Here is a 6,144-nt window from a genome sequence, read left to right as displayed (position 1 = left end):
GCTGCTGCGTCTTCGTTTTCACATGTCATTAATTATAAGCCGTTAAACCTATGATGCTCATTGCGATATTTGGCCTCGTGCGCTTCTGCAATTTGGGGGGAAACGACGTACGTCACGCCTTGTCTTGGTCATTAAAATCCAAATTAAAACGGTGGAAGAGTGTGTTTAGGGAAACAAGATGGGCTTTTATGTTGGATAGTTGTCACAGTGGATGAGATTTTATTCCCCTTAGAATAAACGAAAAAAATATCTGACTTAAATCTGACTCGACAGGAAGGCTTTGTACGATTGAGACAATTTAGTATTATTATTATCATTATGATGTCTGTGTCTGCGTGTTATTTTAAACGTATGAAATTAAATAGGTTTCGTATGAAACGCAGCTTTTCGTTTCTTTCTGTCTTTATACTTATTTATTTCGTTCTTTCTTTCATCCTTTCGTTCGTTCTTTCTTTCGTCACAATTAACGAATGCATCATGAGTCGAGACTCATGTCTTACAAAGGCCTTGATTATACAACAATTATACAATAATACAAGCATAAACTCGGTATGGTTTAGTCTCTGACGAAGGAGCGCGACAATCGTGTTCATGATCTTTTAACATTTATCTTGCTAAAAGTTTCTACGCAGGGTCACGTGTTAAATGAAATGCCCCTGTTAAAAATAAAAATAAACTGGTTTAGGCCCAGTGTTGTGTCCATTTCTGAAGCCCAGTCTCTCTCTTTTTTCACCACCACAGGTATTTGTTAACGAGACTTCTTACTATAATGTCTGCAGTGGTTTGTTTTTAAATGTCCTCTGAGCCCTTGTTGATATAAATGAGTTTAATTTTGGCTGCACACAACATCAAACCCAACTTTTATTAGATTCATTTGTATGTTGCTGCTTTTAATGCGAGGATAAATGAAATATCCTCAGGTTACTGCGGGTGTTTTGGCTTTTGGTGCTGCAGTTCATTTCAACCCACTTTATTATTTCATGTCTCAGATAAAACATCATCAACAACAGGCTCGTGAAAGCTTTCTTGACTTGGACTGCATTTATCTGCGTACATGTAGCATTAACCTCGATCAACTGCATGTGGCTGATGAAGAGAAACATGTCACAGCTGATTTCCCCCACAATCTTTACTTCATTTACAATTTTCTTTACTGTTTGTAATGGATTTTATTAACATTTATGGTTGTTTGATAAAACAGCAAACCACTACTGCCGCAGACTTATAAGTACTCTTTAACTATTTAAAGGTTTAGTCACATTTTTGTCCACGTTTAGAATGAAAATGTTCCATTATTTTGTATTAAACATGTAGAGATTCATCTGCACTTCATTTATTTCTTGTATGCACAGAGAGCTAAATGAGAAATGCATGCATGGCCATGTTTGCACATGCGAATGTGTGGCATGTGAATAAAGATTTCATGAAAATACCATAATTCACCTCACAATTCTGGAGGAGAAAAGAAAGTGGCTGACGCAGCATCTTAAGATAAAAGTGTCACACAGTAAAGACACCAGCGTTCACATTTGTCAAGCAGCTAAACAAACAGGAGTGGCAAACCGCTCTGAGTGCATACGCAGCCCTCCCCGTAATATAAACCATTCCACTGCCACAGGCTTGAGTCTCAGCTGTCACAGATATACATCACTCATGCATGGCATTCTCTCTAAAAGGTTTCCACTAAAGAGTGAATCGTCTGTTGCACTTCCAGCAGGAACCAGGTCCAGGTATTGGCTGCATGCTGAGGAGACGGGGCTCTCTCCTCTGATGCAGCAGCTCAGAGCCTCAGGAGGTTTATATTGGCAGTGACCTTGTGTGTATCGGCAGCAGAGACCCTGAAAACTCCTCAGGCTATCAGTTTCTTGTAGGAGAGGTGTGGCCGTGCTCGTCCTGGGCTGAAGAAAGTGCTTCACTGTACATCAGACTGTATATGTATCAGCTTTGCCAGTCGTTTAGCTGTGGGAAAGGGAACATTCATTTTGTTGTTCTGCTTTAACCGAAATGACATGTGTGTCTCACAGAGTGTTTCATGTATGGAACCTTAACTGAATGATGACAATCAGAGTCTGTCGTCATCCGGGCACAAGTTAATCTGGTCGTACAGATGCTCCCCGGGTCATTAAAGCAACACTCTTGAGACTTGGAGTTGGGCTTGAACCTGTCTCCTGCAAATCCCCTTGCTTGCACATAGAAGGGAACTTAAAGTAATTAGAGGAATGTTGGGAATTTGAAATCCAGCAGAGCCTCCACAGCCGGGCCTGCAGCATCCAATCTCACAGTGTCTCATTTACATTTGTCTGATGGTCTATTTTAGCCGTGACATGCAGTGTCTGTGCTGCACTGCAGTGAAACAACATAAGTCACTTAATCTGTGTATTCAGACTGTCTCATTGTCTTTTGTCTCCTCTTGTAATTCCATCCCGACTCCACGATGTTGAGATCTGGCCTCTGTGAAGGCCACACCGTCCACTTTGGTTTCCCTTGTTGTTCTTGTCCTTGACATAACTCTCGCTGTTTGTGTGTATGCACAGGGTGGTTGCCATGTTGCAGAATAACAGACTTCAAACTGCAGAGGACTTCAGCGCAGTACTTGAAAGGCCGCTTTCATTGGTTGAAAAGAGTGAGTTTTCTGTGATAAATATGATTTAAAAATGTGCGTGGAGACAGTTTTTGGTTTGTAACATAATTAGTGCCCATGTGGAAGCTTTACATACTGAATGGACATCACTGTGATGTTGAGGGGGTACGTCTTGAATGCATTTGAAAAGAGAGATTTCTTGGAAAAATTATAAACTAGATTTACTTTTTAATTTCATTAATGTGATTTTAAGAATTTGTTCAAGGGAACTGCACATTTTTTGTCAGCACTAAATTATTTTAATGTGTTGTTTGTTGTGATTTGCTAGTTGTGTAAATTTAGAGGTAAACAGGAGCGGCATATTAGTGAAGTTATCACATTAGTTAAATGAGGTTAAGTTACACCACAGTTACATCTCCGGTCATAACTTGTTAATTGCCTGTTTTGTGGCCTTGGTGACGTTGCCACAATATTTATCTGAATGTGGTATAATTATACACATTTCTTTGAAAACAGACATTTTGTAAACTTTGCTCTACTCACAATCACTTACAGAATTTTGTGCATCAACTGCTTTTGCGTCCAAAGTCTCACCTTTAGACACGTCTTCTGCTGCTGTTCCCTGCTGAGAGACATATATACATATAGGCACATTATATCTATAAGGGGATCTCTGACAAATGACACACACCACGCCCTCTGTATGTGTGTGTGAGAGTAGAAGAGACACCAGATTTTTATTTGTAGCTTTAAATTGGTTTCACATGAACCAGGCACACACTGCATCAGCAGATTCTCTGATCAAATTAAGTAGTGATGAGGGCAGAGAAAAAAGAGGCAGTGGTTGTACTGATGTATAATTCAATAAACAGGACCAAACAGGGTAAGAGAGAGGGGATGCTGTGCTCCCTTCATCTCTCAGTTCTATATCTGGTGCAGTTAGATCATGCATAGGAGACACACAGTTATACACCTCCATCAGCAACAAGTATAGATACATAAGGAATATTGTTAAAGCAAATATGTCAAACACTCAAGAGCATTTCTATCTTCCCATGTTTCCTGCTTTCACATGAGGATACGAGTATCTTAAGGCAACATGAAGAAAAATGCAGCTAACAAAGAAGATGAAGACTTAATCAGCATAGTTATGAAGATTTTTTTAAAACTTGTAGATTAGTAATTTCTTTATTTATTTATGAACAGTTTTGCTAGTTTATTCTTTTGTGTTGTTGTACTTTTTCAAACTATTTCTTTCTCACTATATTTAAGTTGGTTATTTTCATTTATTCAAGTTAGAATTAGTCCATTAATTGAGGCTTCAGGGTTTTGCTGCAATTCTTTGTCATTTGTGACAGTAATCTTTACGTTAAATGTTTTCATTAAAACTCATTTAATCTATTAACTGACATAGTTTAACAGAAAGTCACACATTCAAATTAAAGTGTCTTCTATACTTTTTGGATTATTCATTTTAAAGATAGGCAAATCATACAAAAAAGACTTGATGTCTTGCAGAGATAATTTTTTGAGATATAATCTGAATTTACTGTGTTCCTCATTCGTAACACTGATCTGTACATACGTATGTATATATGTGTGTATATATGTATATATGTGTGTATATATATATACATAAATATATATATATATAAATATATATATATATATATACATATATATATATATATATCACCTCACTGAAGCATTAATCTCACAAAGAGATTGTTCTGCCGACAGACGATGAAGGTTTTTACTGCACAGTGTTAACATATTCATGGAGGTGCCTCGACCTAATAATGTAAAAACTGAAGCAGCACTCATGATTGTTCAATTATGCTACATATGGAAGACTTCAGAGGACAAGCTTGAACAGTTGTGGACACATACTGCAGATACACACACACACACACACACACACATGGGTTTGAGCAGTTGTTCTTCTTCGGACACGGCATTGTCTTCCATTATTTTGAACGGTCTAAACAAAGCGTTATCCCTAATTATAACCAGTTAATGCCAAACACTAACCGTGTCCATCAAATCTTTCCTCAGAAATGAGCTTCTGCCTTATAATGATGTGGTTTTGGTCTTTATGAGGACCAACAAGGTCAGTGTGCCGGAAAATGTCCTAAAGAGGTAACAAATACAAGTATCCACACACACCCATCAAGTCTTATGATTCTCAGAGACCCTGTCCAACTTTAACCCCAACAACTACTTCAGTGTTCAATGTTAAAACACCTCTTAACCTTAACAGTTAATAAATGAATGTCACAGGGACCTAAAATACTTTTTGTTCACATGAGGAAGAGAGGTCCCAATAATTTGGCTGCCCCTACAACATGAATTACACTCACACACACAGTCAAAAACACATCTTGGTGTTAGATGTCACTGTTATTGAACACTTGTTGACAGGTGTTGGAATCTCAGTGTGAGCTTGTAGATGAGGTTTAGTTACTGGAAACGACACGGGAGACGATGAAGATAATGAGTCTCTCTGTTAATGCTGTGCAAATTGATTGCAGACAGAAATTGTGTGGCGTGCCAAGCATTCTGGAAAGATTACCCTAATATAGTGTAATTTTGATGTTCGCTTCAATATTCCTGGAAAAGCCAGATGTGCTTTGTTTCCAAATCGTCAGGGAAAGCAGCAGTGAAGTCACCGCGCGTCACAGTTTTATAACTCCACTTTTAACATTTTTGTGTTCTTTGCCGTCTCATTTAATGCATTTGTAAAATATTTGTTGACACACATTTCCAACACAGGGAAATGTCATACAAAGTTTAATTTTTGAGGCCAGTCTAACGCAAGTCAGCTACAGCTTTCAAGTCTCTAAAGCGCTCTAATGTACAGTAAGTGTTGTGTATATGTATGGCCATATCACCTGGTGGATGGATTACAGGCCAAACTCTTTAAGTCAGACTGCATTAAAATAAGATGCTGAAGGTGAAGGGCACTTCCTGTCAATAGCTATGTACTGTGAAGGTCTAAATAATAAGATTATTATTAAATATTATGAGGTTCAACATCAGTATCTACTTTAAGAACATGTCGGTCTACAGTATATCTGCAAGGATAATGACTGACTTCATTTAATCAAATGTAACACAGCGTACTTCTATAGTTTAAACAGTGTAATTGTCCAATTACTTACAGACTCCTGCTGTGAGGCTGCAGGTACAGCTGGCAGAGACAGACTGGGTGTGTCACCAGCTCTTTTAGCTCGACCCGTGCTGTAACTGACTGCAACATATCCTTAAACTGTGACCAGAATAGCAAGGTGAAAATATTGCTTCCTCATGTGTTTGTCAATCCTGATCCAACTTCTTAGTTGTTTTAATTATGGCACGGTACTCTTACAATAGGTGTGATGCTGTCATCTGGAGTCTGGATGAGCAGATTTTGGCCATGGTCAACATTCTAGACCCTGCAAGGTAATGACCAAAAATACAATGCTAATATTATTTCACCCAGGTCTCTTCTATCTTTCTCTTTGATACAGTTTTGCTGTTTGTGTTGTAATAGAACACCACGTGTGTGCTGACCCAGCCTGATT

The sequence above is a fragment of the Solea senegalensis genome, linkage group LG10 (assembly GCF_019176455.1).
Source record: "Solea senegalensis isolate Sse05_10M linkage group LG10, IFAPA_SoseM_1, whole genome shotgun sequence".
NCBI lineage: Eukaryota > Metazoa > Chordata > Actinopteri > Pleuronectiformes > Soleidae > Solea > Solea senegalensis.
Note: the sequence above shows the minus strand (reverse complement) of the source record.